Source organism: Staurois parvus, unplaced genomic scaffold, assembly GCF_062004578.1.
Source record: "Staurois parvus isolate SC_StPar_1 unplaced genomic scaffold, SC_StPar_1.0 ptg000318l, whole genome shotgun sequence".
Taxonomy (NCBI): domain Eukaryota; kingdom Metazoa; phylum Chordata; class Amphibia; order Anura; family Ranidae; genus Staurois; species Staurois parvus.
In genome coordinates, this window is record NW_028318114.1 from 143,299 (window position 1) to 167,975 (window position 24,677).

The following is a 24,677-nucleotide window of genomic DNA, read 5'->3' on the forward strand; positions in this document are numbered from 1 at the left end:
CATAGATAACTGAAAGCCCACAGAGAGGAAGATGCAAGAGATACAGGATCCTCTCTGTTATGTCCCCCAGGCACTCACCCCAAGGAGGGAGGACCCCCATCGCAGCCAGCAGTAGGCTACAACCAGTAGGTGGACAAGACCCAAGTAGAAGGAAAAACTCAAAGACTATTTATTATGAGCAATTTCAACACAAGAACACAATCATGCTATATTTAAGCAGGATCAACCATGACTTTTATTAAATAGTACTAGGAACAGTGTTTCTCCAAAAATAGGCCCGTCCAGATGATACTAGTGATGGCAATGTGCTGGTTGATAAGTAACCATACTGTAGATCAGTGGCAGAGTGTTAGTATATCCCGCCAGGTAGGTTGGGTTCAATAGACTGTAGTAAGAAAAAGAAGGGCTCAGATGACATATACCAATCTGTACCAGCAAGAGAACATAGGTAGCAGCCCAGGTACAGGATTGAATCCAGTTCTGAAAAGTTCCAAACTGTAGTAGGGTATGGAGCAGTCCAGGGCAGTTCAAGGAAGGCAAACCAGAAAACAATGAAGCACAGAAAAATATATGATACTTAGCTGAGAGTTGATAAGTGTCAGGAGAATAAATAGGTGCGCCTGTACCGTGAGGTATTAGGCTAAAATGTTAGTCATCCACCACAGCCAGGCTGGGCACCTATCTTGCTCCTCTGCTAGCAGAACCAAAACGAGACCTGTTTTCTCTATGTTCCCAAGATGAAGAAGGTAAAGTCATAGGGAAGGTTGTTGGCAAACAAAATTCTTGGTATCATTTGCTAACTGCCCGAATATGAAGGATAGTGTAGAAGAAGTTTAGATCTTCCAGACTACAAAGGATGGCAGTTTTGCCCTGATAAGTCACTGACAAGCTGAAGGGGAAACACCAGTGATAAAGAATCTGTTTGTCCTGCAGAGACTGTAAAAGCAGGTGCTTCACTCTTCAGTTGCACAGGATGATGGTGGAAAGGTCCTGGAAGACTTGCACAGCAGAGCCATTAAAAGTAAATTCTATTTGAGAGCGTGCCATTCGCAGGATCTCCTTGATTATCCTTTAGTTGATAATCCACAAAGCAACACACAATATTTCTTGGATGATAAGACTCACCTCCCCATGGTTTAAGCACTTGGTGAGCCAGCTAAAACATGACAGGAGAGTCAGTTGGTCTTCCTAAGAGGTCGTTGAACAGAGTTTGGAGAGTCTGCAGGATCTGATCTTGCTCCACAGACTCCAGGAGGACTCGGATCCTAAGGTTTCATCTACGTCCCCTGTTGTCCAGATCCTCCACGTGGTATTGCATAGCAATCAGATGCATGTTATACTGAGTATCCACATGTTGCGCTTGGTGATGAAAGGCTTGGATGCAACTGCTTGGCCATGGAAACCCATTCCATGAAGCACTCTATACACTGTTGTTATGCTAATTTGAATTCCACATGAGGTTTGGAGGTCTTTAGCTATTGACCCTGCAGACAGTTGGTGACTTCTGCACACTGTGTGCTTTAGCATGCACTGACCCCGTTCTGTCATTTTGGCCTAGCACTTCGTGGCTAAGTTGCTTTTGTTCCCAGTTGCTTCCACTTTGTTATAATACCACTAATAGTTGACCGTGGAATATTTAGTAGCAAGGATTTCACAGATGGACTTATTGCACAGGTGGCAACCTATCATGGTACCATGCTTGAATTCACTGAGCTCCTGAGAGCAACCCATTCTTTCACAATGTTTGTAGTCTGAATGCCTAGGTGCTTGATGTTATATACCTAACGGCCATGGAAGTATTCGGTACACCTAAATCCAATGATTTGGAGAGGTGTCCCAATACTTTTGGCAAATGTATGGGGGAACCCTGTAGACTCTGATGTAAGGGGGAACTCTGTGGTCTCAGATGTAAGGGGTAACCCTGTAGACTGTGATGTTAGGGGGAACTCTGTGGTCTCTTGTATAAGGAGGAAGTCTGTGGACTATGATGTAAAGGGGAAATCTAATGTAAGGGGACAATCTCATGTAAGGGGGGACTCTGATGTTAAAACGGGGTGTTAACCATGATCGTTGCATTCTTGTTTTGTATGTTACTTACTCATGATCACTGAACCTCCCACTCTTAGCCAAAATCTGGCCATGCATACATGCAGAACTTATTTTTTTCTTTCATCCCAGGGTTTCCAAGGTCTTTCATCATTCTAGCCATTACTCGTATATTGTCAGTCTGGAAATTTTAATTGTAAAGCCAGAAGATTACTTGTTCAAGTATTGTTTTAAGTTTATAATAGATGTTTCTGTCATATTTCCGGATTTCAGTAACAATATGCTCTTTCAGTAAATTTGCCATGTATTGTCAGAAGAAAAAGTTGCGGAAGGTTGGCAACCTTTGAAAAAATATTAAAAGCCAAGAAATATACACAATTTTGAACAGCAAGCAATCTGAAGTGTTAGACTGGGTGTGTTTTGAACATTTGTAGTTAATATTTTTTATATAAGGGTTACTTGAAATTAAAGCGATTGTAAACATTAAAAAAAAGAAATAACAAACTTGTTATACTTACCTGCTCTATACAATGGTTTTTCAACCTCGATCCTCCTGTACTTGGGAACATCGCCAATGGCTCCTGTTACTGTGTCTGAGCCAATGAACAGGGATAGAGACAAGAGAGCCTGTGCTTTTGTGCACATCCTTGGATAGAGATCGAGCTCATGTAAATATAAGGGGGACTGGGGGGGAGCTGCATGCAGAAGATTTTTTACCTTAAAAAAATCACTCCGTCTATGTCCAGATTAACTCTGTCTATACTGCTGGCTCACTCTCCTGTCAGCTTCCAGACCCTGCATTCTCAACCTCTCATGGGTTACTGGCTGTGTTTCATAACCTTTATCTGCAAGTCTGCTTTGCATCTCAAACAATAGTTCCTGCCTCACAGATTCCTCACTCACTATACAACTCACACCTGTCATCTGGCTACTGGGCAATGATTTAAACACTGTTGGCGGGTGACAGCTAGAGTATAGTTATAATTAGAGATGAGCGAATTATTCAAAAATTTGATTCGGCTGATTCACCGAATTTGCGGGAGAAATTTGATTTGATGCAAATTTATTCGCCGCGAATTTAACTTATTTAAAGGGTTTCTAGGCTTCAGAGAGCCTTTATATTAGTGCAGAACACTGTACCTTTAATTGAAATGCCCTTGGAGTCTGCTGGGGAAGAGAAATAATACTGTCAGTCAGTATGGCATGCAGATGAGTGCCGTCGATCTTAGAATCACCACACACTTCACTCATTTGGGCAGTCACGGGGCACGACGACGAAGAAGAAGAAGAAGAAGAAGAAGAGGAAGAAGAAGAAGAATGAAAAGAAGAAGAAGAAGAATGAAAAGAAGAATGAAAAGAAGAAGAAGAAGAATGAAAAGAAGAAGAAGAAGAAGAATGAAAAGAAGAAGAAGAATGAAAAGAAGAAGAATGAAAAGAAGAATGAAAAGAAGAAGAATGAAAAGAAGAAGAAGAAGAATGAAAAGAAGAATGAAAAGAAGAAGAAGAATGAAAAGAAGAAGAATGAAAAGAAGAATGAGAAGAAGAATGAAAAGAAGAATTAAAAGAAGAATGAGAAGAATGAAAAGAAGAATGAAAAGAAGAAGAAGAAGAATGAAAAGAAGAAGAAGAAGTATGAAAAGAAGAAGAAGAAGAATGAAAAGAAGAATGAAAAGAAGAAGAAGAAGAATGAAAAGAAGAAGAAGAAGAATGAAAAGAAGAATGAGAAGAAGAAGAAGAATGAAAAGAAGAAGAATGAAAAGAAGAATGAAAAGAAGAAGAAGAAGAATGAAAGGAAGAAGAAGAATGAAAAGAAGAAGAAGAAGAATGAAAAGAAGAAGAAGAAGAATGAAAAGAAGAATGAGAAGAAGAATGAAAAGAAGAATTAAAAGAAGAATGAGAAGAATGAAAAGAAGAATGAAAAGAAGAAAAAGAAGAATGAAAAGAAGAAGAAGAAGAATGAAAAGAAGAAGAAGAAGAATGAGAAGAAGAATGAAAAGAAGAAGAAGAAGAATGAAAAGAAGAAGAAGAAGAATGAAAAGAAGAATGAAAAGAAGAATGAAAAGAAGAAGAAGAAGAATGAAAAGAAGAATGAAAAGAAGAAGAAGAAGAATGAAAAGAAGAAGAAGAAGAATGAAAAGAAGAATGAAAAGAAGAAGAAGAAGAATGAAAAGAAGAAGAAGAATGAAAAGAAGAAGAATTCCAGTACAGCAAAAAGTGTATCTGCAGAGAGCTCCGCTATTTCTGACAGTTCTCTGACAGTTCTGACAGTTCATTTACAGCGGTTGAAACATTGTATCTATTTATTTCCGAATAAAAACATCTGTATCCTAAATGGAAACAAATAGATACAATGTTTCAACCGCTGTAAATGAACTGTCAGAACTGTCAGAGAACTGTCAGAAATAGCGGAGCTCTCTGCAGTGACACTTTTGCCGGCTGATCGGGGAAAATTCGATTCGTGCATCCGAAGTTTGCTAAAATTCGGATTCGATGCGAATCGAATTTTTCCTAATATTCGAAATGAATTCCACTTCGCCAAGTTCGATTCGCTCATCTCTAGTAATAATTGATCATGGTCTGTTGGCTTTACATGTAAATCTGTCTTAATTTTATAATTTTTTAAAATATAAACCTTAACATCCAGAAAAGAGATTGATTCCTCACTGCAATGCATGTTGAACTGTATTTCTGGTTTCATACTATTTGAGTCTGAATTAAATATAAGGGCTACATGTCTCCCCCCATATGGTGAACATATTGTCAATTAATCTATACCAAAATGCCATGCTGCAAAAATATAGGGTATTCAAAAGTGTAAGTTGTCAATCATATCCATATACTGTATGCATTAGCATATGGGGGGCACCTCTTAATTGTAAAATGAACTCATTGTCAAACTGAAAAATATTTTCAAGGACAATCTTAAGCAAGGTAACAGAAAACTGTATCTGTGCCTCACTATACAACTCAAATGAATGCACAGGTTTCTATGTAACATACACACCCAACTCATGCTTTATTAATGTATATAAATGTGTTGCACCCCATCTGACCAGAACAGAATGTTGAGGTAGTGTCACATTGCACAGTTTATTAAAAAAAATGTTATCGTCTCTTGAATAAGATCTCTCTTTAGCACCCAATGGGGAGAGAATTTTATCAAGAAAAAATATCAATGGAGCATATAAAGAACCCCCACCCACCTATATGGGTCTCCCTGGTGGCATAGAGAGGTTCTTATGAATTTTAGGCAATGGTGCTAAATTTACTAAGACTGTGGAACTCAGAAAACTGGGACAATATGACAAGGTTCAAGTAGATAAATGACAGTTTCCTTATCAATCAGATTATCCTTAAATGCAGCTTAAATCTTCCTAATACCCTCAACAGTTAGATCAAATAATAATTTCCTATATTGTCAGCTAGCTGTTTGTATATATCATTGTCTTTATAATCCATTACAACCAAGAAGCAGCCCTTATCAGCCTGCTTGATAGTTAACCTTTCATGCTGAGACAAACCTTTCAGAGCATTCAGCTCCTGCTTGGTCATTTTATACACCACATGTCCTTTCCTGTTAAAATCTTGCATACACACAACTCACAAACAGCTCTAAAGGTGAATATGTATTATGTGGAACAACCTTACTTTTAATAAACAAATGTGCATACATATATCTCTATTGTGTGTTAAGCAAAAATGTTTTGCTACTGGAGACCTCAAGTTATAGGTGGTGATATTGTAGACATGATCTTGTAGATTTTTCTAAATGGGTCTCATCTTTCCAATATTGAAAGCTCCACATGTGCAAATCTACACATAGACTACTCCCTCAGTACTATAGTACTTGTGTTTTCTGCACATGAGGAGCCTTTCCATGGGTGATCTTAGGGTAAGACCCTCTACAATGTATTCACAAAAATCACAGGTTCCACTCCTAACCATACCATATCCCAGTCCTCCACTGTTATTAGCCGACACATCAATATATGTAAACAAATCTCCTAAGTATTGAGCTTTTTAAAATATGAACTGGGGATGTACAAGGATTAACTTTTATATAAGCTCATCACCCATCAACAGGGGCTCGACAAAGTAGCTGGACAGCTCTGAAATGCATAGCCATGCCACTTCCAGTACGCAGCTCTGACGTCACTTCTGGTCATCTCTGCAATCCACAGCCTAGTCTATTTCCTGCTTCCTAATGTTCTTCGACCAACCCGGCCAGCAGAGGTGCCCCCAACAACTCTTGGACCATACTTGCCTTCCCTGTGTACAGAGTTGCCATCCATAGATGACCTATTTGAGATATGTGCTCCTATTTTATTGTCATATGTGAGTTGCCACTTTGTTTTTATCTAATAAAGTTGTGCACTACTACACTTGCAGAATCCTTTATATTGTATAACTTGCATTTCAAGCATCCATTGTTCATCCATTTAAACTTATCTTCATAAAAACTGAATACGTTATTTAGTCACAACATATCCTTCATAAATCCATGCTGATAATTTAAACTGTTTTAGATTGTTTACTGCTATATATTTTGTTTGGCTTCCTTCAAAATGCTTTTGAATAATTTACATTCAACAGAAGTAATCCTACTGGTCTATAGTTATCTGGTTCTCACTTTTTATACTTCCTATATATTGGTATAACATCTGCTGTACATCAGAGACTGCACTAGTTGAAAATTGAAAATTTAAAAAAGAAAACATACAGAGTTTTATCAGTCACTAAGTAAAGGTCCCATATTACCAGGTTTTTTTTTTAGCAATTTCATACCATTGGTAATCAATTTTTAGTACCAATTTTTGTTAGCTTTCTATTTTTGTAATTGTTATTGCATTTCCTATGTTTCAGCACTAAAATACCAATAACGTCCACATTTTAGGATTGAAATGCAATATCTTTTACTGCCTTGTCAGATTAAAATAATTTGTTCCCATTGTTCCCAATTGTTCCTGTTAGGAATGTACCTGCTGTATATTTGTTAAAAGTATTTTTAAAACTTTCCATTTGGTTTATTCATTTAGTAGCACACATTCCCTTGCTAGGAAACTAAGTGCTACCCCCATTGTCTAGCTGTAATGAATACTAACACCATATTGTAGTCACTGTTGCCCAAATGAGCTGCCCAATCTGCCTGAATGTTAGATATGGTTGGGCTGATTTACTAAAGGAGTTTATAATCTTCATACAATACATTTTGTAAACATTCACTTCAAGTATCCAATAACATGAAAAGTTAACTCCTATTCACATTTAATACCCAATCATGTGCAGTTGAAAAAAATATACCAGATTTTGCTTTCACAAGATTGGCTCTTTTCTTGTGTAAAGATTCTTAACTCTTTTAATAAATCACTGTTACCATCTGAGCTAATAGAAATGATCATTTCTGGTAGAGTTTTCCCTCTTGTTCAGCTAACACTTGTATAAGACAAGAGTCCTGTGTTGTAAATAAAATCTTTGAATTTCACTAGAAGTACATAACTTAATGTCGCAGTAGATTCCTAGGTAGTTGAAATCACCCATAGACAGACAACATTTCTGATCTCTGCCTTTTCAATTTGTAGCAGCCTTTAAAATTCAGTAGTATAATTTATGTGAGGTGGTTTGTAAGAAACCCTGATACGTACATTATGATTTTTACTTTCATCATATATATTTTCCTATGTGGACTCAACCTGTCACAGTTTTTACACATATTTTAATTCACAGCACCATTGAACATTACCTACATCACACTACCTCTCAATACAAGCCACTATAAAGGCAGCTTGGCAGCTGTCTGGCATTTTCATTCACAGCACCTTTAAACAGATATTTTTTTTTAATTTGTTAGAATATTGAACATGGCAAATATTGCCAAAAATGAGCAGCAAAACTGATGAATCCAGGCAGGATTACTCCAGGTTTGGAATAATTGCAAACTTTTCAAAGACTGTATGTTTTCCTTTATATCATGACTTAAAGTGGGTAAAAGGAAACTAATTATATTTTAAGGATTTTGAATCTCTTTAAATAACTCCAAGTTTTGAGGGCATAGACTATTTTAAAAAGGGTGTTAATATTCTCTTTATACTGCTTGGTTAGCAATCACATCTTGTAATAATGTCTAACAAATTTCAAGTGTCTCTTAAACTTTTTTGGTGATCAGAATATCCATTTTAGTCTCTAGCAACTGAGTGATGTATCAGCACTGGAGATTAGAGTTTATATTTATATTGCAATAAATCTTTATTGACTGTATAGAAAAACATCAAGAAAAAGACAGATGGATGCACATGCCAATCATGGAGTAACAACTTTCTATATGGAAAGAGCAGTTAGATTTAAAACACATAACACGTACGCAAAGAGTTTATACTTATCAACATAATGTGTATCTCATCATTATTTAGCAAGTGCATATCTCATAGGTACCCAGGTAAGAAAGTTAATGGTTAAAAGTTATGGGGGATCCCTGGTAATGCCACCCAAGATAAAGATATGTTATATGTGATATGTTTGAAGAGCTATAAGAACCTTATATACAGTTAGGTCCATATATATTTGGACACAGGCACAATTTTCATACTTTTGGCTCTGTATGCCACCAGAATAAATTAAAACAAAACAATCCAAATGAATTTGAAGTGCAGAATTTCAGCTTTATCTCAAGGGGTTGAACATAAATATCAAGTACACATTTTAGGAACTGTAAACATTTTTATACACAGTCCCTCCATTTTCAGGGGTTCAAATGTAATTGGCCAAATAATTATTAATATTATTATACAAGATTTATATAGCACCAACAGTTTGCGTAGCGCTTTACAATATAAGGGAGAGAGTACAATTACAATACATTTCAGTACAGAAGGAATAGGAGGGCCCTGCTCGTAGAGCTTACAATCTAAAGGAATGGGGAAGTGGTATAAAAGGTGATAGCTGTAAGTGATGTTCTGATGGAGGTGGCTCAAGTACAGTTCTTAGGTGGAGGTGGGGTAAGATTCCCTGAATAAGTGAGTTTTCAAAGATCGCCTAAATGCAGACAGGGTGGGGGCTGACCGAACATACTGCAGTAGGGAGTTCCAGGGGATGAGAGAGGCTCTGGAGAAGTCCTGGAGGTGAGTGTGGGAGGAGGTGACAAGGGAGCTAGAGAGTAAGTTGTCTTTGTAGGAACGGAGTGGTAATTTGGACAATATCTGCAGATGAGGTTGGTGATGTAGCTAGGGGTGGTGTTGTGGATGGCTTTGTATGCTGTGGTTAGTATTTTGAATTGTATACATTGGGTTAGTGGTAGCCAATGAAGGAAATGGCAGAGAGGGGCAGCAGTCACTGATAGGTTGGTAAGGTGTATGAGTCTAGCAGCAGCATTTATAATAGACTGAAGGGGGTATAACCTGTGTAATGGTAGACCAGTGAGGAGGGAGTTGCAGTAATCAAGGTGGGATAAAACCAAGGCATGGATAAGTTGTTTTGTGGTGTCATTGGTCAGAAAGGGGCAGATTTTGGAAATGTTCCGGAGGTTGAGGTGGCAGGATTTAGTCAGTGATTGGATGTAGCGCCCAAAGGAGAGGTTGGAGTCTAGAATTACACCTAGCACCCTGGCATGAGGGGAAGGACCAATGGTTGTGCTGTTGATCTTAATGATAAAGTCAAGTCATGAGTGGGGGATAAGGGAGGAGGAAATATTACAGGCTCAGTTTTGGCAGCTGATGCAGCCTGGCTTGTCCACACACCACTATATTGCTTCTGGGCAAACAATCCAGAAGTGGTCTTTTTTCTCCTTGAAAAATACTTTTTGGATTTTTTGGAGTTAAGTCATTTTCACTTTCCCAGTCCTTCCCACACCATCTCGTCTGCATCCTTGATCGGACCATTCGCGGGTTCACCACTGGTATGGTTGAGCGGGGCCCCTCCAGGAGACGTTTGGGCAGCTTTTGTCATCTCCCTTTCCCTGCATTCCACTATCATCCTTGCCGTGAGAGGCGTATGAATATTTTCTGCTGTATCATGGAAATCAATATTTTTTTTAGCTCTTTGGCGGTTCATGTTTACTTTCCTTGCTCCCACATGGAGCCATGCATCATGCCTCTTTGAGCACCTCTGAGGAAGAGAAGACGATTGGTTTCAAAACACGTCAAATGCAACATATGCATGACTGATCTTCTACCATTAGTACTAGTCATACATCTTTGACAATTAGGGCACTTGTGCCTTTAAAGTCCCACCAACAAGAGGACTTCCCTTTTTTGCAATAAGAAATAAAAGGGTGGGGGGGGGGGGCTTTGTGAGTAATGTAAAATGCTGAAAAACAGCAACCACAGCAATGTTCTTTCAAGGAGAAAGAAGGGAAAGTTAGTAGGGAGATGTCCTGGATCAGGGTGAGCGAGATTCCCTGGACTTCTTAGATTGCGATTTTTGCCAGATCGGTGTCAAAGGGCTAGGAGTACAGAGAAGGACATATTGCAAACCCTGAATTATCACAATTGGAAAACTGAAAAATAGTCCCTCAACAAAAGGTAAGAGGGGGGGCTTTGTGTGTAATGTAAAATGCCAAAAAACAGCAACCACAGCAATGTTTCTTCAAGGAGAAAAAAGGGAATGTTAGCAGGGAGATGTCCTGGATCAAGGCGGGTGAGAGATTCCCTGGACTTCTTAGATTGTGATTTTTGCCAGATTGGTGTCAAAGAGCTAGGAGGTGTGGGATGTTTTGAAGCTTCTGTGCTTTTGTGAGAAGTGGACATTGGCAGTTCCTGATATGATGTCTAGTCTGAGAAGCACTTGTTCGCTCTCGGAGAAGGTGGAAAATGCATATTGCCTATTAGAATATAGAAAGTGTAGGTGGAATGGAAAGGCCCACCAATTTTTGATCTCCTTTTCTGACAGTGCCATTAAGAGGGGTTTAAATGAGTGCATCTTTTGGACATTGGTAGGTGATAAATCTGTGAAGATCTGAATAGGGTGTCCATGTATCGATAAGGATTCAGGAGATCATGACATCCACATAAGTGCTTCCTACACTGAATAAAAGTGTGGTTTAACCATTATATCTCAAGGAAGGCAATCTGCCCTGGGGGGTTGCAAGGCTGCTCAACAACATAAAGTTTAGAAGAATTTCCAAAACAATCACCCAGCCACTCCTACATGATTGTTGCTCTAACTTCTATCTGACCTGCTCCTAGATGTGAGAAAATGCCTTGCGATGTCCTCGCAAAAATAAAGTTCTTCCAATTGAAAAAAACAGTAATTCGGGTCATCAGAAATAACCCTCCTCTATTGGAAAAAAATTTCCATTATCACCCTATTTTTTAACTTATCTGCTGCCACAATTCAAATCAGGAAGAAGTTCCTGGCTTTAACCAAAACACTCAGGAACCATAAAATCCTCCATAAGTGGGGCCATCCCACCATGTTGATAGTATCAAAACAAGGCAAAACAAAACATATACCATCCTCTCCCTGGAGAAAAGCCTACAACTTCTGAAGGAATGGAAAATATTTTCTCCTGATGCCCTCACCTAATAAACTTATCCCTGCCAATCTCCAGATGAAATAGACCTGATGCTACTTCTCAGTTATTCACCTTTGGGTGTGCCTCACTATACCCCCACTACGAGACCTCTTTTGGCCTCCTAGTTAAATTGAGATCTTATCTGATCTACCCAATAACTCCCTTTTTTTCTTCTCATTTTTGCAGTAGTTTCACTGCACATGGTTTTATTTTTCTCTAATGTTTTATCTTGGCATTTCTTCAGGAACCTCCTCACATGCCCTTCATCACTTCAGAATCCTACAAATGGATCCTTACTTCTGATCACTTCTTCTACTTGTGTAAGGTGATGTCCTTGCCTAGCCAACACCCCAGCCATCCAAAGCATCCAAACCAAATGTTCCACCCACAATGGCCATGAAAATTGTCTCCTTCAATGTGAGAGGACCTAAAAGCCGTCACAAACAGAAAGCGTTACAATAAGAAATAGCTTTGCTGAAAGGGAACAATATTTTATTACAAGAGACACACTTTACAAAACAGAAAGTTCCCAATATGTGCCTTTAGCAAATTCATATAAAAAAAGGCAGGAGTATCCATTGCTATAGGAGCATCTCTTGCCTTTCAGCATATACAGTATCTACCATAGAAAACAAGAATGGTTGATATGCAGTGCTTATTTGTAAAAATAACAATATGCTGTATACTTTGGTTAATATATACACTCCAAATACCAGACAGATCAACTTTCCCAAACACCTCATCAAAAAGGTTACCCTGTGTCATCAAGAACACTTAATAATTGGTGGCAACTTAATTTCTATTGGAGACCCCAATTTAGATTTTACTGCGACTAACAAAAAAGTAATTTTGCTCCTTGAATGCTCTTTTTTCCGTAAACATGATATGTTTAACATATGGTGGTGTCAGCATGGCACTTAACACAACTATACCTATTTTTCAGCATTTCACCTTATTTACATAGTTGCATAGTCAGGTTGAAAAAAGACAATAGTCCATCAAGTTCAACCAATAAAAAAAACACATACACAGAAATAGAAAACCACCATTTACATAATCCTATACATGAACAACTATCAGAACTGCCTCAAGGTCCCTATACCAGTGATCTGGGAGTCACTAATCAAATATAAATAGAACCCCAAAACAATAGAGATTAGTTATGGACCCAACCCAACCTTGTTCATTATTGTAAAGCTACATTTTCTGAATGATTTTGATCCATGAAATGGTTGTCCATGGAGAAGAGCTCAATTATGCATGGTCTATTGGATTTTTGACAAAAGCAAACTTTAGGTGTCTGAATTTCATATGCTAAGCAGCTGCTGGTAACCTAATGAACTTTATATATGATTGGAGTGGTTATACAGTATACGGCATTGAGAAACTTTCATACATGGGAGTGTTTAAGGTTTAATTAAGGTTCAAGGAGATGTTTTTAATATATTTTGTATGTCTATTTTTGTACAATTAAAGGAGTTGTTCATATGTTCTGGCCACTGATTTATGATTTATATACGGTTAGTACAAAACCATAACTATTCTCTATTATATTTGGGTTATATTCATATTTGATTAGGGATGCACTAGTATAGGGACATAGCTTAGTTTGTTTAATTGCTAACTTTATAATTCCTGTTCACATATGTATGTTATGTTATTTGTTGACTTGGTACTAGTCAAATCAGGATAATATTCTTTTTTTCTCTTTTAGGAGGAGGAACAAGTTGTAGATAAGGAAAAATCTATAGATGAGGAATTTTCCAAAATAATGTCTCCCCCCTCACTTTTCTGTCATTGCTGGAGTATCTTGTTTTGTTGAAGTGGTCACTAAGGAGTTGAGAACTTTAAGATGGAAAGGAATTTCAAATGACAATTTGAAAATAAAAATGGCAGACAACGGGAAAAATATTGTAATTATGGACAGGACAAAATTCATAGCGATATGCAAACCTATCTTGAATAATAAGGAGTGGTATACCCCCATACCGTATATATAATTCTGGAAAGGGAGAAGGCTTGGTTATTTGCCATTATAGATCAGGCTTATCGAGAAAACATAATTGATAAGGATACAATAGAATTCTTGATATCCAAAATCCAAATCCCAGTCTTCTACGCCTTCCCAAAGATTCAGATGAGTGTATGACCCCCCTGGATGTCCCATAATTTCGGGAGTGGGATCACTCACTAAGAAATCTAGTGAATATATATAGATAAGATCCTACAGCCCTTTGTGTTAAATGAATTCTCTTTTGTTAGGGATACGTTGCATCTTTTAACGCTTTTGTATGATCTGACTATTCCTCCAGATACCATCCTCCTTACCCTTGGTATTGAAACTCTCTACTCTTCAATCCCACATTCAAAGGGCCTTCAAGTCATTAACCATTTGCCCTCCTGAGGATTTACCCCCCTTCCTGACCATTCCATTTTTTGAGTTACGGCGCTGCGTTGCTTTAATTGACAATTGTGAGGTCATGCAATGCTGCACCCAAATGAGATTTCCGTCTTTTTTTCCCCACAAATTGAGCTTTCTTTTGGTGGTATTTTATTACTTGTGCGTTTTTTTTTATTTTTTGGCTACAAAAAAAATACCCACAATTTTGAGAACAAAACAATATTTTTGACGTTTTGCTATAAAATATGTCAGGTAAAAAAAATCTAATTTTGTCATAAATTTAAGCCAAAATGTATTCTGCTACATGTCTTTGCTACAAAACAAATCCCAATATGTGTAAATTAATTGGTTTATGTGAAAGTTATAGCATTTACAAATGGCGATTTATATACTGGGCTTTTTAAAAAATATTTTTACTAGTCATGGCGGCTATCAGTGACTTATAACGGGACTGCAGGACTGCGGTGGACATTCTGACACTGGGGGGAACTAACTTGGGGTCACTGACATCCCCAGTGACACCAATACAGTGATCAGTGCTAAAAAAAAGCACTGACACTGTACTAATGGCACTGGGCAGGAAGGGGTTAACATGAGGGGTGATCAAAGGGTACTGTGTGCTGCATGCTCTTTCACTATGTCCTGTGTTTGTGTGCTTCACTGTAATCACACTGCTTTCCATGGCTGTGCACAGCCATCCAAAGCAGTGTGCACGAGCCAACAAAGAGTTCTCCTCCCCATCGGAAATCCTTGGCAATCACTGGATGCTGGCAAGTAATTACTGGCCGAGACATGGTGATAGACAGCCGCAGTTCCAGTTAATTTTTCCAGGCCCAAGGAACCACCGTGCACCTGTGTACACTAATATATATTTAGGGAAGGGCGCATGTGTGGAGGCTTCCAAGATGGCTGCTTAGCCCAGGAGCTCCGTTCTGCTCCAGCCACAACTGACCCACCACAACAGCAATAAGGTGTGCATCCCACCTGGACGGGTTCCAGATACTGGGGTAAGCCCAAGGCCCCATTTGATGCCGGGCGGATCACCCGGCTGGACCCTCACACACAATATGCACATGAAGACGATCCAGGGGAGGATTCCATAGCTGACGCTGACCAGATCCAAAACTCACCCCATGCTACGGGGAGGCCACAAGTGAGTACAACTGCTCTTTCTACCCCATCCCCAGCCTCTACTGGCATGTACTTGTTGTGATTATCTTACCTTTTATCCCTGCAAGGAGCACCTTCTAGCCCTGATACTCCAGCCTCAATTCTGCAACAACAAACAGGACACTGTCTGGACATGGCTTCTATGTTTAATAAATTCTCTGAGCTTGTAGATCGTGGTTTAACCCACACTGTGGTACAGATCAAAGCGGATATTAAGGCAGACCTGCAAAAGCTAGGTTGCTGCATAGAAGCTATTGAACATAAATGAGACCAGATGGTCTCCTGGGGCAATCAAAATACTTCACACACAACTTGAAGGAGCTCTAGCTAAAATATATGACCTTGAGAACAGGTCACAGCGCTACAATTTCAGGATCAGGGGGCTCCTGGAATCCTTTAAAGATGTGCATTTCACGATCTGTACCTTCATCAAGTACTTCATCCCTGACATATCAGAGCACCGCCTGGAACTTGAGCCTTGAGAGCTTAGATGTATCCTCAAGATCTGCAAGTTTCACTTTAATGCTCTGTAATTCTGATTAATATGGGAATCAATAAAATCATTATGTGGAAGACTGATATTTCTTATCTTATTATTCATATGTGAGACTCAAATGTTCAAATCCTGCACTGCGTTGGTAATGCCTGTAAGCATAATGCTATGTCCACTAGAACACAGAAGTGTGCCTAGTGGACATTCTCTTAGGGAGATCAGCCTGCTCTTGAGATCAGTGATGGAGGCAGGCTGAGAGGAAGCAGGGAACTTCTCTAATGGTGGCAAGTGAGAGGGAGGCAGAGGTACAGTAGGGGAAGCACTTTCAGCACCATCCTCCCCACCTTTCATAATTTCTTAGCGAAGGCTGGGCTGCTAGTTATACGGCTGTCAGGGAGAGAGGACTCACTATTCCCAGGCTGAACATTTAGGCTGAAAACTCTACACTGTGATGAGTCAGAGCCTATGTCCTCTGCAGATGAAGCACTTTTAGGAGGTGAGCTGACTGGGAAGCCGTCACCATGCTGCTGACTGCGCTCTTATGAGGATGAAAAAAATATGTCAGTTTTTGAGGTCCAGAGCATGGATAACTTGCTTTGTCATGATTAAGGAGGCCTCTGGGTGTCAGTGCTGGAGTAGGCAAGTTGAGTAGAAGCCTCAATGCCGCTGTGTAGCTGCTTATTTGTGTCCACTGGTCAAAGCTCTGTTATTCAGGGGCCATCACAGACCACAGTCAGCCACGCCTCCCTTGAATTTATATTTAATTAATATATTACAGGCTGAATGTAATTAAATATTCAGCCTGCTGATCATATTAGAAAAATACTTTAATAGTGCCGTCTGATACAGCAGAAATTTCCATATAGGGTATTTGTTTCCCATGGAGTAAATTAATATTAAAAGCAAAAAATATATAAACCTGTCAGGATTGTGGAGTTAGGGGGAACCCCACAGTAATTTTTTTTTCAAAAGTGCATGGGGTTCCCCCTAAAATCCATACCAGGCCCTTTAGACCTGGTAGGAATTTTAAGGAGAACCACATCCCCCAAAAATGGTGGAAAAAAAGAGTGTGGTCCTCCCTAAATTCATACCAGACCTTTGATCCGTGCACAGGCCTGGCAGGCCAGGAAAGGGGGAGGGGGACAAGCAAGACCCCCTTCTTGAACCATATCAGGCAACATTTCCTCAACATGGGGGGTGCTTTGGGGTAGGGGGGCTCCCCTCCCAAGCACCTTGTCCCCATGTTGATAGGGACAAGGGCTTCTTCCCCACAACCCTGGGCTGTGGTTGTGGGGGTCTGCGGGGGGGGGTGACTTATCAGAATCTAGAATCCCCGTTTAAAAAGGGGGCCCCCAGATCCCAGCCCACCCTTGTGAATGAGTATGGGGTACATAGTGCCCCTACCCATTCACCAAAAAAGTGTAAAATGTGAATAAAAACACTTTTTGACAAGTCCTTTATTTTATAGTTCCATTATTGTAATCCATCAGCAGTCATGGCATTCAGCTTTATCACAATGAAGCAGACTCGGCGAAAAAAGATGCCCGTTGACCTGTCCACACCCACGTGCACTCCCCACTATCTGACATTTGCTGGTTAGATGTAAACAACGATAATGTCACCACTAGCTCCACCCAGTTGTGCTGTGATTGACCAAAGCATTGCACCTGACCTAACGAAAAATCAAAGTTTTAGGAACTAAATTAAGGAAAAGGACCTGAAAAGTAGTGTTTTCAGAGATATTGCCTGTGCCACTAGCCAAACCAGTGAAGCAGCAGGAACTTAGGAAGTTTAACAGGTGGCTGATAAATTGGCTTCAAATGGTCGCAATAGCAGTTTTTTTTCTTTGTACTTTAATGCATTCTCTGCATTAAGGTAAAAATCCTTCTGTATGTAGCTCCCTCTTATACTACCTAAGTCCAAACTCGATTCAGTGCTGTTCCCTAGAGCAGTGACTCTCCGCTCTCTCTTTCTCTCTCTCTCTCTCTCTCGCTCTCTCTCTCCTCACTGGACATGGAGGCAGCAGTGGGAGCCATTGACTCCTGCTGCTGTCAATCACAGCCAGTAAGCAGAGAGTGGGGTTGAGGCCAAGCCACGCTCTGTGTGTCAGTGGACACAAAGAGGGTGGCTCAGAACAGAGCCCACAAGTGCGCCCCCATAGCAATCTACTTGTTATGGGAGAACTCAGTTGTGGGAGGAGCAAGAAGAGCAAGCACCAGCAGGGGACCCAAGAAGAGAAGGATCAGGGCTGCTTTTGCAAAACCATTGCGCAGAGCAGGAAAGTATAACATGTTTGTTATTTATAAAATAGGTTTACAATCACTAGAAGAAGGATTTTGGGTTCCTCTAGAACTAGTCTGACATTTTGGTTACTGGCTTTACTGTAGGGACAGGCTTCATATAGACTGGAAATGTACAAGCTGTTGGGGAAATATTTAGTAGAAGGCTGAATGAGTTTTAAACTAAGATCTGGGGGGAGGGATCAGAAAGGTATATACCTGGGAGGAGCAGAGATCAAATTAGATGGCAGAGAAATAATCTATACATAAAAGAGTAGTAGAATCAAGTTATAGCTCAAAAATGAGTAATAGTAGAATATTAAAGCTGTAGTAAACCATCAGAAAAAAAAAAACAATGGGCCCCTGCAGGTTTAGGTCATGATGTACTAATATGCACCGCATACTAGTATATTATGACAGACTTACCTTTACACAGAGCCCTCAAGCACAGCTCTATCACGACTCCCTAGCGCTGCCATCTCTACCAGGTCTTCCGGCCGAAGCCGCGATGACATCACTCCTGCTCATGTGTGCAGCAACTCTCGACTGCTGCACAGGCTCTGAAGGTCAGGCATAGGTATGCCATTCCTTCGGAGCCCCTACGCTGGTGACGTCAGTGCAAGTTTAGGAGATATTCACAGTACCTACAGGTAAGCATTATTATAGGCTTACCTGTAGGTACAGATTAAACAAAAGACTTTACTACCACTTAAAACGCTAATACAAAATTAACATATGTGTACATGAATACCACAAACCTGGCAAACAAAACAGAAGAACTAGAACGTCTGTTATTTGCAGGGCCAGATTACCTTAGGAGCTACTGAAGCTGAACTCCAGGCCCCTACCTTAAGATATACCCAGCCCAGTGGCAGAGGTGAGTCATTAATGCTGCCCAGTCCTGGTCAATGTACACATGATTGATATGTAAATTGAAGGTCGGCATTGATATGTAAATAAGGGTGCATTGATGTGTAAATCACGGGTGCATTCATAGGTATATCAAACTCCCCTGCCCTTGGTCCACCATCATCTCTGCTAAATGGTGCCAACACTGGGGATGTAAGCAAGTCCAGATGAGCACAGGCATGTGGAGTGCACTCCTCAACTGAAAGTTAGTCATAACTTTAGGACAAAATGTATTCTGATACATGTTTTTGGTAAAAAAAATCCCAATGAGTGCATATTGATTGCTTTGTGTGAAAGTTATAGCTTCTAAAAACTATGGTATGGCTATTGCAATTTACACCATTTCTTGCTATACAGTGCTAGTTTAACTGACAATTGTGCTGTTCATGCAATACTGTACATAAATTAAATGTATGTCCTTTTTTCACACAAATATAGCTTTCTTTTGGTGGTATTTGATCACCTCTGGGTTTAATTTTTTTCTTTACAAAAAAAGACTGAAAATTTAGAAAAATATGATGAGTAAATAGATACCAAAGATGACATGCTTTAAATCTGCGCACGCCCCGTGCAATGGAGACAAACTGCATACATTTTTGATATCCATAGGCAACGCTTTATAAGACCTTACAGGATACAATTTTAGATTTACAAAGGAGATCTAGTACTAGAATTACTGCCCTTGATGTGATGCAACCGCTGTTTAGATACTGACACAATGTCAACGCTTGAGCACACAGTTGCACGCGTGCATGGGGGAGGAGGGAGAGGGTGCTTTTTTTTAAGTCATTTTGATTTTTTTAATTACTTTTACACTGTCCCTTTCATTTAGTTTTTTTGGATCACTTTTATTGTTATCACACGGAATGTAAATATCCCCTGTGATTGCAATAGGCATTGACAGGTATTCTTTTATGGGAAATCTGGGGTCTATTAGATTCCAGATATCTCCTCTGCCCTTACATCATCTGATCTCACCAAGATAGGTTTGATCAGATGCTTTCCCAATTTACAAATGGCGCTGTTTATATCCTGTGAAACTGAAGTGATGAAATGCTAGTAGCTTCCGATTTCTTAGAGATGATGGCACCATTCCAGCCTCCAATCAGCTCTATGGTTAGCTGTCAGAAATCCTGGCTGCATTCTCAGGTTCCCCCAATGGCATAGGACTGCCTGAGAAAGCCGTGGAAGGCATCAGGAGGGAGAGGTATCTTCTCCCACTGCTTGTAAAAGCAATCCTGCAGCTAATTAGCCACTAGGTTTGCAGTTACATGAAAGCCTATCGCTGGCTGAAAGAAACAATACCAGGATGATGCCTGCAGCTACAGGCATCATGCTGGTATAGCCACTCAAAGTCCACTGATGTACCAGTACTTCGCTGGTCCTTGTTGAGTACATATGCTATGTTCTTTTTTTTTATGCAGCCTGTGGGCTGAATGGAAAAAAGAGAATAAATCTTTGCCAGAAAAAGTGTCTGGTATGACTACCATTAGAATAAAACCACCATGCATCGACCCAATTCTAATGGTGGGCACACATGAAATGAATGGGCACACATGAAATAGATTCCTCTATTCACATCGATCAATGTGGATGAAGAAATCTCTGTCAAAAAAGTTTTTTTAAATATATGCCGAAGCATAGGGGCCATCCACCCACTGGTCATCCCAGGCCCCCATGCTTGGGCACATATGCTCTTTTTTAATTGCAAATGAAAAATCTCATCCAACAGTGCTGCACACTTACTTATATTCTGAGAGCAAGAACCTGTTGCTGTCAGAATAAACAGATCAGTGCTGCAGCTGAATGACATTCCTGCCAAGAAATATTATGGTTTTTTTACTTTTTTAATTTTTTTTTACTCTTTTTAACTTTTAACCAGATGGTAGGGTCACTTGAAATGAGATTTCCTGACTATCTAACATCTTTCGAGACCCTGTGTGAGAATGGTGAATATGTGCTCTGAACAGTGCCATGCTGTACCTTATACTAATAGTCCACTAGTGTATGGTAGTGATGGAAGCAGTCCTTGAGGCAGAGACCAGGTTGGCCAGGACAGGAGGGACAAAAAAAGCAGGTGTCATGCCTAATTCCATGTCTGTTACAGACACAACATCTTTTTTGGGATACCTTTTGGGTTGGGGTACCAGGAATGGCATCGGAAAAATGCCTCTCATGCAGTCGGCTCACTGCATCTGTGTTGGGGTTTGGGCCACAGCACCTTCTGGATACAAAAGGGTCGTGATGATCTCTGGATGATTCCTGGAATTTTAGGAAGGATCCACTTTGTCCAGTTGCTCTGTAAAGCACAAAAGCGTTATATAGAGTCAATTGAAATAAACAGACACTTTTATGTACCATTGTCTGGCTTTTCGGGAAACTAAGGGCAGCTTCATCATCTGGTCGTTGAAGTCCACCCACATTCCCTGTGACAGCAGTAAAAGTGATAAAAAAAATGAAAGGGGCAGTGTAAAAATAAATAAAAATAACTAAAAAAAAAAAAAAAAAGCACCCTCGCCCCCCACGTGCACGCTCATCTGCATGCTCAAGCATTGACCCCGTTCTGGTAAACAGCGGTTGCACCATGCATGTGAGGTATCGCCGCAGATGTCAGATCAAGGGCAGTAATTCTAGCACTAGACATGCTCTGTAAATCTAAAATGGTAGTCTGTAAATGCTTTTAAAGCACATGCAGTTTCCCTGAAAAACATACAGATTTTTTTTAAGGTGAACAAAAAGGTCTTCAGGTGGTTACAAGAGTGAGTGATGTGTGGCATAAACTTCTAATGCTGGGCTTTAAATGTCCCCCACCCCAAATTACTTTTTAGAAGTATACATCCCAAACTATTAGAACTAATTAGAAGAATTTATTTTTTTACAAGTTTTTGGAAAAGTACACAAAATTGTCACATATGATTTTTGCTCACACATGCCATGAGTATATGTGGAATTACTCTCCAAAATACATTATGCTACTTCTCCCGAGTATGGGGATACCACATGTGAGAGACTTTTTGGCAGTTAAAACACTCCATACTGGAACAAGCTTTCATACTAATCTTTCTCAGTCTGCTAATATTCTGAATGATCCAATCACTATCTACTACCAGCCAACCTATCTCTAACACCTTAATGAAAGAGATGCTTCTGTCGCTAAGATCTTCTAAACAATCAGACAGCATTAATTCTATGCAACAGTTCAGATTAGAGATTAATGATCTTGGAGATAGAGTTGATCATGGGGAAACAAAAATGGGAGAATATGCATCTTCTTTAAGTACTCTAGTAGACTCACATAATGAAAAAGATGAAGAAATAAACTGGTTAAAAAACAAAATCGCAGATATAGAAGATAGATCATGACGTAACAATATTAAAATAAGAGGCATCCCTGAATCAATCCAGTCTAATCAGCTCAAAACATACGCTCAAGAACTTTTTTTGCATTCTCATACCTGATGCTACAAACGTAGGCCTGACCATTGACAGAATACACCGTCTCTTAAAGCTCTCTTATCTCGCAGAAAAAATTAAACGAGATGTCTTGATGAGAATTCACTTCTTTCATATTAGAGAAAAAATCATGGAAAACATGCGTAAACCTCAAACCCTTCCCGCTCAATTATCTTCTATACAAATCTTCACAGATCTATATAAGAATACCATGCAAACCAGAAAAAATCTCCTCCCAATAACAAAAGCATTAAGAAATTATAAAATCATTTGGGGACATCATACTAAATTGATCCTTTTTAGGAACAATTCGACTACTACAATCAACAATCTAAAGGAGGGACTGTAGTGCCATAGAGAATGGGATATACTCCCAGAAAATGAAAACCAACATCCCCCGGTTGCCAGAACAACTCCAGAATGGACTCTAGTCACTCACAAACGCCAAACCAAGCATTGACTGTACAATCATATTATCTTTCGTATTAACACTACCTTAACCAGATACATTATTTTTATATATGTCTACCAAAGGAAGGGCCACATATTATGTTATTACCCTACAAATACTGAGCAATTTTCACTGCGCTCTGATCTTGGCCAAGATCCATTTTTTTACCAGTTTGCCATAAGTTCAGTTATGCCAATTTTTTTTTTATTATTTTTTTCTTTGCTTTTCTTTTTCTTATACTATTCATGGCAATCTGTATGACATAGAACTTTGCTATCGACTCAGAGGCCCTATGCCTAAATCACATCTGACAATCATAACTATTTTTCTAAAATAGGTATAAAAATTATATCAATTAATGTCAACGGTTTGAATCACCCAGCTAAACATACAAACATGTGGAAACAAGCACTTAAAGACAAAGGTGACATAATTTGTGCTCAAGAGACCCATTTTATCAGTTCAGCTCCACCTAAATGCACCCATAAAAAATTTCCACATGTTTAAACGACTAATGTTTCCAAAAAAAAAGAGAGGAGTACTTATTGCTATCAGATACACACTGAAATCATTTTAGACCCTCAAGGTTGCTATTTAATTCTTACCTGTACTGTAGATAACACTGACTATACTATTGTAAATTCATATGCACCTAATACTGACCAAAAAAGTTATCTCACTAAACTCTTCAAACTAATCTCCAGGAATCATTCTGGATCTCTGATACTGTGCGGCCACTTTAACCTCATAGTAGCTAGAGATCTAGACTCTAAAAAATCTCAAAAAAGAAATACTTCAACCCTATATCCTTTTTTGATAAATGAAGATATATATGATGCCTGGAGGTATCAACACGCCGACAAAAGAGACTACACTTTTTTCTCCGCCAGACACCAAAATCAAGAATTGACTATATATTGGTAGATAAATGGCTACTACAAAACATATCTACATCCAATATAGGTAGTATAACATGGACAGACCACGCACCTGTCTCAATTACTATTTCAGATAAACATTCATTGAAACCACTTTATCTTTGGCATATAAATTAATCTGTTATTAAAATTCCTAACAGTACCCTGATGCTCAAAAAATCTTGAGGAGTTCTTCCATATTAACCTCCCTGGAGGTATTCCCGAGTGTAGCTCGGGGTAAAGTTTCAGTGCCACAAATGGTAACCCAGAGCTACACTCGGGAATACCCTGCAGTGCTGCTCTGCGCTCTCTTCTTCACTTACCTTGTCCTTTGCTCCTGCGATGTCCCTCCTGCAGTGTGCTTGGCAATGTCCTCCGGCCGATACCGGCATCTGTCTTTTGGGTTCTGTTCCCTGTGACGTCAGGACGTACGGGGACGGACCGGCGGGAAATTTAAAAATGTGAAACAGTGACATTCACTAAATACACTAAAATCTCATAGTATAACATTACTGTATCAAACCATTTCACATACATTTTGTCCCTAGTGCTTTGTCCTGTGCCCTGCCTGCATTTTTACTGTTCTTTCTGCCTGGAAACTGAGAAATGTCCATGGCGTCCAAAAAGCGTTCCTTTACTGTAGGTCAAAAGCAGTTTTAGACCAGCTAGAAAACAGTGATAGTAAATTAGAACTACTTGCAGAATTGAGTGATGATTCATGGGGAAATTCGTCATCAGACACTGAAAACGATTTTGTGACTTTGCTCAGTGATGTGCGAACTTGGCGCTATATTTCAAATTTCTGTGTTTTTGGTTTGATTATATTATTGAATTAAATGTATTATTATTATATTATTATTTTTTATGATTATTTATCAAATTATAATTTATGATTTTGTGTTTCAAATTTTAACATACCCGGGATGTTTACTAGACTCTTGCTCGGACAGATTTCAGTGAGTTATTCTTAAAAATTACAGGCCTACAATAAAAAAAATACATATTTCTAATGCAAAAAATGTACCGCTTTGAGCACTGACATAATCAGACTGC